At 44.0% G+C, this 11815-nt stretch overlaps 1 pseudogene; it reads left to right on the top strand.

The window, feature by feature from the left end:
• Positions 1-5700: 5700 nt before the first annotated feature.
• On the top strand, positions 5701-7059 carry LOC105483693 (succinate--CoA ligase [GDP-forming] subunit beta, mitochondrial pseudogene; annotated as a pseudogene).
• Positions 7060-11815: the final 4756 nt, after the last annotated feature.

Genomic DNA, 11815 nt, shown 5'->3' with positions numbered 1-11815 from the left:
TCAGAGACAGAGGAGATGTAAAGATGAAAGTGAAGGTCAGATCATGTGGGGCCATGAGCCGAGGAACACGGGCAGCCTCCATAAACTGGAAAAGGCAAAACACTAAATCCCTCCTGCAGCCTCCAGGATTGTAGCTCTGCCAACACTTGATTTTAGAACTTCCAAAACTGGAAGAAAATGAATTTGTGTTGTTAAAACCAATATATTTGTGGTAATTTGTTATAATAGCAATAAGAAACAGATACAGGTGCTGAGAAGATAGCAAAATGCATGCCCACTGTACCTTCTCTCTCCTCCTTCCTGGTCCTATCTATCTGTTATGGGCTGAATTGTGTCCTTCCAAAATTCATGTTGAAGTCCTAACCTCCAGTACTTCAGAATACAATACTATTTGGAGATAGAGTCTTTAAAGAGGTGATTAAGGTAAAATGAGGTCATAGAGGTGAGCCCTAATTCAATATGACTGGTATCCTTGTAAGAACAGGAGATTAGGATGCAGACAGATGCAGGGGAAGATCATGTGAAGCCATAGCAAGAAGGTGGCCCCCAACAAGCCAAGGAGAGAGGCCTCCAAAGAAAATCAACCTGCCAACACTTTGATCTCAAATTTCTAACCTGCAGAATTGTGAGAAAATTAATTTCTGTTGCTTAAGTCAGCTAGTCTGTGGTGTTCCTTATGGCAACCCTAGCAAATTAATACATGATCCTTCAAGGCAGAGGTGAAAATCTACCTCCTTTCTCAAATTGCCTTTGATCAGCCAGCTCCCAGAGCAGCCATTGTCTCAGACACCTAGTGGCCAAGAGTTTAACCCAAGGATCACAAACTCAAATGCCTATAGGGGCCAGGAAGAACTAACACAAGTGAAGTGATTGACTACAAGAAACTGTAATTGCCAGTTGATATGGTTTGGATCTGTGTCCCTCCCCAAACCTCATGTTCAACTGTAATCCTGAGTTGGAGGTGGGCCTGGTGGGAGGCGATCGGATCATAAGGGTGGATCCTTCATGAAGGGTTAAGCACCATCCCTTTGGCACTGTTCTCGTGAGAGAGTTCTCATGAGAATTGCTTATTCTTAACTGGTTATTTACTGGTTGTGTAACCAGTTACACGAGGACTGGTTAGCACCTACCCACCTCTCTCTCTTGCTTCTTCTCCCAACATGAGATGCCTCACTCTGCCCCCTTCTTCTTCTGCCATGATTGTAAGTTCCCTGAGGCCTCCCAGGAGCTGATGCCGTCATGCTTCCTGTACAGACTGCAGAACCATGATCCAGTTAAACTTCTTTTTAAATTAAAAATAAATTACCCAGTCTCATGTTTTCTTCACAGCAGTGTGAAAATGGACTAATCTACCAATTGAACATAATCGGTATACACTATCACAAAAATGACATTCACTCCCTATCTCCCTGTCTACTGTTAGTTTTGCCACATTTTATCAAGGATGAATACAAGGAAAATTCTCTCTTCCTGACCGTTCAATGGGGAAAAGTGGCAGTGCTGGGGTGAGAGGCACCTACTTTTATTTTTTGTGTTCAGGAACCTACAGGAGAGGTGCAAGCTGAGCTGGAAATTGCAGGCCCTGCCCTGTGCCAAGGGGCAGTTGCTACTTAGCTCTAGCCAAGTGTTACCAGGGACGAGGACAGGTCAGGCCAGCCAGAGTTTTCCAATTTTTCAAAAAAACTGAAAATACACATTTTTAAAGTGAAATTTGATTTTTATATATTGGTAACTAATTTTTTAAAAATTTAACTGTATTGACCACCTCACATCCATTACAGTGGCTACTATTAAAAAGCAAAACAAAACAAAAACAAAATCGAAAATAAGTGTTGGTGAGGATGTAGAGAAATTGGAGCGCTGTTGGTGGGAATGGAAAATGGTGCAGCTGCTGTGGAAAACAGTATGGCAGTTCCTCAAACATTTAAAAATAGAATTAGCATATGATCCAGCAATTCCACTTCTGGGTATATACTGAAAAGAACTGAAAGCAGAGTCTTGAAGATATATTTGTACACCCATATTCATAGCAGCATTATTCACGAGAGCTAAAATGCGGATGCAACCCGAGTGTCCATTGACAGACGAACAGATAAGCAAAATGTGACACACACACATATATATATCACATGATGGAATATTATTTAGCCTTAAGAGGAGGGACATGCTGATATATGCAACACAGAGGAATCCTCAGGACATTCTGCTAAATGAAATAAGTCAGTCATAGAAGGATAAATTACTGTTCGATTCCATTTGTATGAGCTACAATACCTGTAATACTTAGGGTAGTCAAAACCACAGAGACAGTGAAATGGTGGTTGCCAGGAGGTGGGTGGGGGGCAAGGATGGGGAATTAGTGATGAATGGGTACAGAGTTTCAGATTTGCAAGATGAAAAATGTTCTAGGCTGGGTGCAGCGGCTCACACCTGTAATCCCAGTACTTTGGGAGGCCGAGGCGGGTGGATCAGGAGTTTGAGACCAGCCTGGCCAATATGGTGAAACTTCATGTCTACTAAAAATACAAAAAATTATCTAGGCATGGTGGCAGGTGCCTGTAGTCCCAGCTACTTGGGAAGCTGAGACAGGAGAATCGCTTGAACCTGGGAGGCAGAGGTGCAGTGAGCTGAGATCGCGCCACTGCACTCCAGCCTGGGTGACAGAGCAAGACTTAGTTTCAAAAAAAAAAAAAAAAAATTATGAAAAAGCTCTGGAGGTAGACGGTGGTGATGGCTGCACACCAATATGAATGTACTTAGTGCCACTGAATTTTACACTTAAAAATGGTTGACATAGTAAATTTAACATTATATGTATTTTACCAGACTTTTAAAAATTGGAAAACGACAACTGAGCTGGCTAAGATTGTTATTTTGAAACAAGACACATTTTTTTAAGGCCTAGCTTCAGCTCACAGTCCACCAGTTTGCAACCTCTGTTTTAACACTTACTTGTTTTTCTAGGCATTTCATGTGTTCATGTCTTACCCAACTAGAAGGTAAAATTCCAGGAAAGTAGGAACTGTGTCTTAACCTTCTTTGGTATCTTTCAAAGTGGGTATTGGAGCTCTGCAGTGGGCAAGTCACGGTTGCCCTGCTGAATACTGGATGATACGCAGACACTCGTAACTAATTATTAGACACTGCCATGCTGTACACAGAGCTGTGGCCAGATGGGATTAATTGTAAAATTTCAAGAATGAGAAGAGAGCTTTTGAAGTACAAAAAGAAATTCATTCTGACTAGCAGGTGGGGATGGTGTGTCAGGAGAGACGAGGCTGAAGAGGGCAGGGAGATGGGAAAGGGGCCTTATAAGCCACAAGAAGGGGAAATGGGAAATCGCCAAGAGCTTTAAGCAGAGAGTGATGAGACTGGATTGGACTTTGAGATAAATCATAAAAACTAAAGCCTGGAACGCCCCTGCTGAGAGACTCAGGAAAATGCTAAATACCGCTTGGCAACAGCTCTCCAGGGCCACGTGTAAACACAAACATGCTTGTGTTCAGCGAATGAGGAGGTTGGGGACATGGGGAAGAACTAGGGGAAATTGGGGGGCTTCAACAAGAGGAGTGAGGACTTGAATGCACGCCCCCTTCAGAGCAGGCACTGTATGTGCATGTGTGTATGTTGTGTGTGTGCAGTTAGAGTGGGGGTGATTCTCAGGTGGGTCTAGGCAAACTGATACCCTAAGTTGCAGACCATGGCCATCAGACCCTCCGCACTCCCATGGAACACCTGTAGGAAATCCTGAGAACTCCAACTTTAAAGGGATCCAAGACACTGTAGCCAGCACAGTAACCCGTGGCAACCCCTAGAGGCTGCTATAACCTCAGCAATGGGGAGCGTTATACCCAAGGAACCTACTGGTTCCCCAGACACAAAACTGGCTGAACCTTGGTGATCACAGCACATGACCAGGAACCATCAATACACTCATGGAACTGTCCTGCTGACTATGTCTAGAGGGGAAAATGCCCAGTCCTCTAACACCCTTCTCTTAGGGGGAAAAAAGCCACATTAGAAGAAGTGATATGACCAAAAGACAAGCTTTCTCCAAAGGCCAACGACCTTGGAATGTTTATTAAGTGTTTTCTCTGTTTGTTCAAGTGCTATCCTTCAACACCGGGACTGGAAACAATTTGTTCAGAAATAACTAACCAGCCACAATTAGTAAAGCTTCATAAAGCCTGGAGAATACTGTCATCAGAAGAGCCACATTTGGGGCAGTCTGGGGAAGTGTGAAGTGTGAAGATGGGGACCATTATCTCTAGAGGTCTAGTGATTAAGAACTGGGTGACTCTGGACGGCTGGTCCCAGGGACTTTGCACTTGTGGTGGAGGCTGAATTCTTCATTCCCAATCTGGATGCTACGCAATTATCATCAAGTACTCCAATCCATCTGCATGTCTGAATATGGATGGGGATGCTCTGCACTGTCCCCATCAGCCTCTGGGTCCTCCACTCTCTCCCTGCTCTGGATCTCTGGATCTCATCTTTCTACTTCCTCTGCAGGTGGCATCATGGGGACTGTCTGGTGACTCCCCTAAGCAACCAGCATCAGACACTAGAAACTTCCAGTCAAGTCTCCTGGTCCCTGCTTCCAACCAGACGACCATACCAGGATCTGAAGTCCATCCACCCCAGGATGGACTTCAGACCTCAGCAGCAGAGATGGCCATGCTTCCTGTGTGATATTGGGCCAACCACATTTCCCACAGGCACCCAGGTGGGGCTGAGATGAGGGCAGGCCACCTGAAGGTGCACAAAATAGGCAGGATGGGATGGAGGCCAAGAACACCCCAGTGAAATGGGTGCCCCCAATTTGCATTTGGGAAGAAGGGCTTCCACATTTCACAAGCCCTACATTTCACATATTTTTCCCCTACTCTACTCTCAACCCCCTGACTCTCTGAGTTCCACCCCACATGACTCCCCCTCACCATCTTAACTTGCTGTGTCCTCACCCTACTCCACAGATCCCTGCCTCCCATGCCTTTGCTCCAGGTGAGGCCATACACTTGGCAGAGGCCTATTTGCTGCGGTCATTTTGACCCAGGGAATGTTTGACGTGACCATTTGAAAACACTCTCCACAAAGTTACTCAACACACTGTTTTATATTAAAAATTAAAAGCAGGCCTAAGTGAAAAAGACAAACAAGGGACAAGGGATGTGGGCATGATGACTACTGAATATACTACTTTGTAACAATAATTAAAAACTAAATATTTAATAGTTTGGCTTTCCCCCCAGCTACCTAAAACAAACAAACAAACAAACAAAACTGCCTCTCAGACTAAAATAGCTGCTTCAAGAGTGCCACATCAACATGTTGTAAGTTTGTTCACATTGTTACCTTCATCTTCCTACTCACTGTGTCAATTAGGAATGGCTTATGATGCAACTAATAGCCATTATCAAAGGCATAAGGAAAGACATTTATGACTTCACATCACAAGCAGTCTCCAGACAGATGATTCCCGGCGTTGACTCAACTGCTCAAAGGGGTCATAGAGACCCAGCTCCTGTCCGGTTTTCTTCTGCCATCCTTAACTCCTTGGCTTTTAGTTCTCACTCTCATCACTTCATGGTTGCAAGATGGCTGCCACAGTTCCACGCATCACATCTTCATACAAGGCAGGAAAAAAGGGAGAGGGGCAGTAGTTAAAAAGCTGTTAAAGTGCCGGGTTTCCTGTTTAAGATGGCGTCTCCTGTGGCAGCGCAAGCCGGAAAGCTTTTGCGAGCCCTAGCATTGCGGTCCGGCTTCCTGGTGGCTGGGTCCCAGGCAGTTCAATTAACCTCCAGAAGATGGCTGCGCTTGCGGGAATACCAGAGCAAGAAACTTATGTCTAATAACGGAGTGAGAGTTCAAAGATTCTTTGTAGCAGACACTGTGAATGAAGCTCTGGAGGCTGCTAAGAGACTAAATGCAAAAGAAATTGCTTTAAAAGCCCAGATCTTAGCTGGAGGAAGAGGAAAACGTGTCTTTAATAGTGGTTTGAAAGGAGGTGTTCATTTAACAAAAGACCGTAAGGTTGTGGGATAGCTGGCTAAACAAATGATTGAGTACAATCTAGCGACAAAACAAACTCCAAAAGAAGGTGTGAGTTAACAAGGTGATGGTTGCTGAAGCCTTTGACATTTCCAGAGAAACCTACCTGGCAATTCTGATGGACAGGTCCTGCAATGGCCCCGTGCTGGTGGGCAGCCCCCAGGGGGGCGTCGACGTTGAAGAGGTGGCTGCTTCAAACCCAGAGCTCATTTTTAAGGAGCAAATTGACATTTTTGAAGGAATAAAGGCCAGCCAAGCTCAGCGGATGGCAGAAAATCTAGGCATCGTTGGGCCTTTGAAAAGGCAGGCTGCAGATCAACTTACGAAACTGTATAATCTCTTCCTGAAAATTGGTGCTACTCAGGTGGAAGTGAATCCCTTTGGTGAAACTCCAGAAGGATAAGTTGTCTGTTTTGATGCCAAGATAAACTTTGATGAATTTGCAGAATTCCGACAAAAAGACATATTTGCTATGGATGACAAATCAGAGAATGAGCCCATTGAAAATGAAGCTGCCAAATATGATCTAAAATACATAGGACTAGATGGGAACATTGCCTGCTTTGTGAAGGGTGCTGGGCTCGCCATGGCTACTTGTGATATCATTTTCCTTAATGGTGGGAAGCCAGCCAACTTCTTGGATCTTGGAGGTGGTGTAAAGGAAGCTCAAGTATATCAAGCATTCACATTGCTCACAGCTAATCCTAAGGTTGAAGCCATCCTTGTCAATATTTTTGGCAGTATCGTCAACTGTGCCATCATTGCCAATGGGATCACCAAAGCCTGCTGGGAGCTAGAACTCAAGGTGCCCCTGGTGGTCCGGCTTGAAGGAACCAACATCCAAGAGGCCCAGAAGATACTCAACAACAGCGGACTCCCCATTACTTCAGCCATTGACCTGGAGGATGCAGCCAAGAAGGCTGTGGCCAAGAAGTGATGTCTTTGTCCTGATCCGATGGGGAAAGAAAGCCATTTTTCCATAAAAAGGGACGGTTCATCATTGTGAAAGAAATGGTTATCTCATTGGGGAGGAAAAGGGGGGAGAAGGCAAGAATCACTGAAAAATCTTAAATCTGTGTTTTCTGGAATAATATATGTAGACAGCCTAAATCTGATTTTAGTCTTTATAAAAATAATATCTTGTATTCTCATACTTTTCTGTCATTGTAAGCCTGCCCAGTAGGCAGTGTTTTGCAGACTCTGGGAAGTGGTCTATGTGGCCAAATATTGTGTGTATAGACAGAATTTGAAATCAGGTCCTGCTTCCTTTACAAGTATTTTGGTGGGCATCTAATCCTACATAATGAAAAAGAAAAACAGACCATTTAAAAACTCAGACAAGATTATATTTAATGTATTAATTGCTAAAAAGGCACAAGATTACACTGAACATATTAGCTACTAAAAAGGCACTGCCAAGACATTCAAGCAAATAGCTATTACACACTGCAGCAGATTTTACAGGTTTCTAATTCCAACATATGTTTGAAAAATCCATGAGTGTTCCAAAATATATTTAATGGAAGGTCTACATTAATATACCATTCATGTGTTTTTACCATTTGCCTTAACATTGAATATACTATTTACCTTACGCTAAAAAGAAAACCAGAAACCTTATTTGTGATTTTGGAGTGGAAGCTTCCATTTTTGTGTCAAAAATGAATCCCGATTCTTATGGAAATCTCTGTTATTAAGTCATTTAAAGATGACACAACACTGAAGATCAAATTGTGTTGGGTATCAGTATCTTCTCTCCTCATTTATCTCTTACTCCTCATCCTCCCAGAATCTACCAGTTTATAGTAGAAAGATGGGAACCTTATTTGAATGTTTGTTTTGTTTTGTTTTGATTTGTTTTTTTCCATAATGTTCAATTTTGTTGTGGGAAAGGATTTGGATAAAGTTTTTGTTAAAATTTTGGTAGATTTTTATCTATACAAATTTAAATAAAATTATGTTTTGTAAGCTGGAAAAAAAAAAAAAAAAAAGGCTTTTAGAACTGTCCTGGGAAGAACTGAACCAGAACCAGTGCAGCTGTGGCTGAGATGGAAAGATGATGATTTTGAGATGTATTTTGATTTTGAGATGTATTTAGAAAGTAGAATTGACATGGGTTGATGGTGGTGATGATGAGGAAGATGGTTCTGAGATTTCTAGCTTGGGTGGTAGTGGTGCCTTTAATGGAAATAAAGAGTACAGAAAGAGCAGACTTGGTGTAAGGGAAAAAACAATGACCTTGGTGTTTTAGTTTGAGGTTCTCTAGGGATATCCTGAACCAATATTATAGATCCACTGCTTAAAATATAGATTTAAAATTTAAATCTAGATCCACTGCTTATAAAAGAGGTTGGTGAAATTTAAAATATAGATCCACTGCTTATAAAAGAGGTAGGTGCTAGCTATGCAACTGTAGTAGTATTTGCCACAAAGGTGGCATCTGGGTCCACGGAGGGTGTGTAGGAAGGAGTGGGTGGATAATGGAGCTACAGAACCCTGAAGAGTGGTGGAGAGGTGCACAGACACCTGGAGAGAAAACATCCTACGGAAGGATTAAGCTTCAAAGAATAGGGAGAGGTCTCCAGTGTTGACTGATCTAGAAACCAAGTAAGGCCAGGCTGTGAAATGCATGCACTAGTTTTGGCAATTAGGTGGTTGATGACCTCACTGGCAGCAATTCTTGGGAGGGAGGCAGTGATTCTAGTTTATAGTGGTTTGAGGAAACTTAGGCAGTAAGGAAGTAGAGACATTCAGGAAACGTGTTGGAGGGATGGTCATGTGACCAAGTTCCAGCTCAAGAGTCATAAAGTTGGTCTTTCGGAGGCACTTCTAGAAGATATTTTCCTCTCTGTAAAAGGGAAGGAGAGCCTGTCTGGCATGTTTTTCTGTGTGAGGATGTGATGTCTGGATCCAGGGCAGCCATCTTGTGGCCAGGAGGGGAGACATTATTGATAGAGGGAGGCCAGTAGAGCAAGAGCAAGAGGAGGGCTGAGCATGGTCCTTGGCCTTCACTGAGCTAATAAACCAACCCTGCAGCCACCTGCCTCCCAACTTCTTTTTAGATGAGAAAAATGAACCCTCGGCTGGGTGCAGTGACTCACGCCTGTAATCCCAGCACTTTGGGAGACTGAGGTGGGCTGATTACCTGAGGTCAGGAGTTCGAGACCAGCCTGGCCAACATGGTGAAACCCCGTCTCTACTGAAAATACAAAAATTAGCCAGGTGTGGTGGTGGGCACCTGTAATCCCAACTACTCGGGAGGCTGAGGCAGGAAAATCACTTGAACCCGGGACAGAAGTTGCAGTGAGCTGAGATCATGCCACTGCACTCCAGCCTGGGTGACAAGAGTAAAACTCTGTCTCAAGAAATAAAAATAAAAATAAAGACCTGTTGCTTCAACCATTTTAGCTCTGCTTATAACTGGAAAGTCAAGCACACAGCTCATTAGGTGTGATGAAAATGAACTCTACTGCTGTTCCCCATTGGCCCTGGAAACTCTTCAGGGGGTGATATTCCCCTACTGGATGAAAACTCTGGCAGGTCCTTGACTTTTGTCCTCACCCTCAGGCAATAGATAATCCAAAGTCACTTTCCCTAGCAAACAGATTTGTAGTTGTGGAATCAGAATAGTCCAAGATGAATAAAAGCCTGAATGATTTTGCATCATGTCTCCCTTCCATCACCAGGCCTGTGTCAGGTCCACAGCCTGAGGTATAAAGAGGCCATGGCTGGCGTTTCTTTTTCTGTCTCACGCTTCTTCTCCTTCCACCCAACACTTACCCCCTACCAGGTTGCTAGGGCGTGCTTGAACCCTTAGGGCCAGTGTGTTGGCAAGATGACCGGTAGAGTCTTTCCTAAGTGGGTACTGCTAAAAGCCAGCTGGGGTCTCTGTTGTGACCCAGATGATTTTTTCTCATGGATGCTTCTGCAGGCTCTTAGGAGATTGCGACTCCTGGATTCCCTCGAGGTCTCTTGAGGGGATGCATCTGTCCTGGGGTCTCCTCCCTCAGCCTCACAGGGGTGCTATGCCCACTTCCCACTTTCTTCTTAGGGGATCCCCTGCCCTCATTGGACTAGCAGCTTTTCTCTCCTGAGTGCTACATGCCAGACGCGGGGAAGCACTCAGCATCACAGTGGCTGCCTCCAGCACAGGCCTCCTGTCTGGAAGCCACAGGTCTCGTTAGCTCTCTCCCTTGTCAGTCAAGAAGTAGGTCTCAATGCTCTGTCTGAGATTTGCCTTAAGTTGAGGGCAGTAAAACTCCATCCCGGGCCCCTCAGAAGAAATCTGAAGAAAAAACCAGTTGAAGAATCTTCTCTTTCTCTCCCCTCTTTGAATCCCGAAGAAGGTGAGTAGTTCAGGAACACTGGGAGAGGCCCTCAAACCTGCACTTTGGAAATTCTACCCAGTGATTTGGCTTTGAAATGTTATCTTCTATATTTTGGCATCTTGGGCAAAACTGGTTTAATCACCCACCTCTGGAATGCTTTTGTTTTTTTGTTTTTTTTTTGAAACAGAGTCTCATTCTGTACCCCAGGTTGGAGCACAGTGGCACGATCTCAACACACTGCAACCTCCGCCTCCCGGGTTCCAGTGATTTTCGTGCCTCAACCTCCTGAGTATCTGGAATTACAGGCATGAGCCACCATGCCTGGCTAATTTTTTTTTTTTTTTTAAATTTTGGTAGAGATGGTGTTTCACCATGTTGGCCAGCCTGGTTTTGAACTCCTGACCTCGGAAGATTCACCAGCCTCAGCCGCCGAAAGTGCTGGGATTACAGGCGTGAGCCACCGTGCCCGGCCTTGGAGTGTTTATTATTGAGAAAAATAAACCTCTATTGTTTTAGCCAGTTTTAGCTCAATATTCTATTACTAGCCACCAAAAGCAGCTGAACTGCTTCACCACACTGGGTTGGCTTCATGACTCCCCTGGCACAATAAAGACAAAGCCCATCATTTATGATAGTAAGAAAACTGCAGATATCCAACAACAGGAGATGAAACCAATGAAACACATATATGATGGAAAGTTATGCAGGCACTTCAAGTGATAACTTTGGAAGAAGCCAAATACAAGAACATAGGAAAAAGTTCATATTTTGCTACATTATATACACGCAGAGCAAAAAGACTAAGAGGAAATATGTAAGAAAGGTAAAAGTTCAATTTGGTTGAGAAATGGAGTAAACATACATATGCATGGAAAATAGCTGGAAGAATATACAATACACAGATATCAGCAGTTGCATCTGGGGAGGGGTCTTGGGGATCTGAGTGGGAAGAAGGTTACTTCTGAATTTTTCAACCATGGGCACATATTCTTTTTTTTGAGACGGAGTCTCACTCTGTCACCCAGGCTGGAGTACAACGGCGCAGTCTTGGCTCACTGCAACCTCCGCCTCCTGGGTTCAAGCAATTCTCATGCCTCAGACTCCCGAGCAACTGGAATTACAGGTGCGGGCCACCATGCCTGGCTAATTTTTATATTTTTAGTAGAGACAAGGTTTCACCACGTTGGCCAGGCTGTTCTTGAACTCCTGACCTTGTGATTTGCCCGCCTCGGCCTCACAAAGTGCTGTGATTCCAGGCGTGAGCCACTGCGCCCGGCATGTGCATATATTCTTTTCTCAACTGAGGAAACTAGTAGTTTGGCAGCTAGGGATTGGGGGCGGGGGGAGTTGTTTGTGCTTAAGTTCAATGTTTTTGGAGGGAAATGGATAATACTGGTTTTCTCTGGGTGGAAGAATTAATGTGGATTTTTATCTTT

Source organism: Macaca nemestrina, chromosome 10 (genome assembly GCF_043159975.1).
Source record: "Macaca nemestrina isolate mMacNem1 chromosome 10, mMacNem.hap1, whole genome shotgun sequence".
Classification (NCBI taxonomy): Eukaryota; Metazoa; Chordata; class Mammalia; order Primates; family Cercopithecidae; genus Macaca; species Macaca nemestrina.
This window is presented reverse-complemented; position numbering and strand designations above follow the sequence as displayed.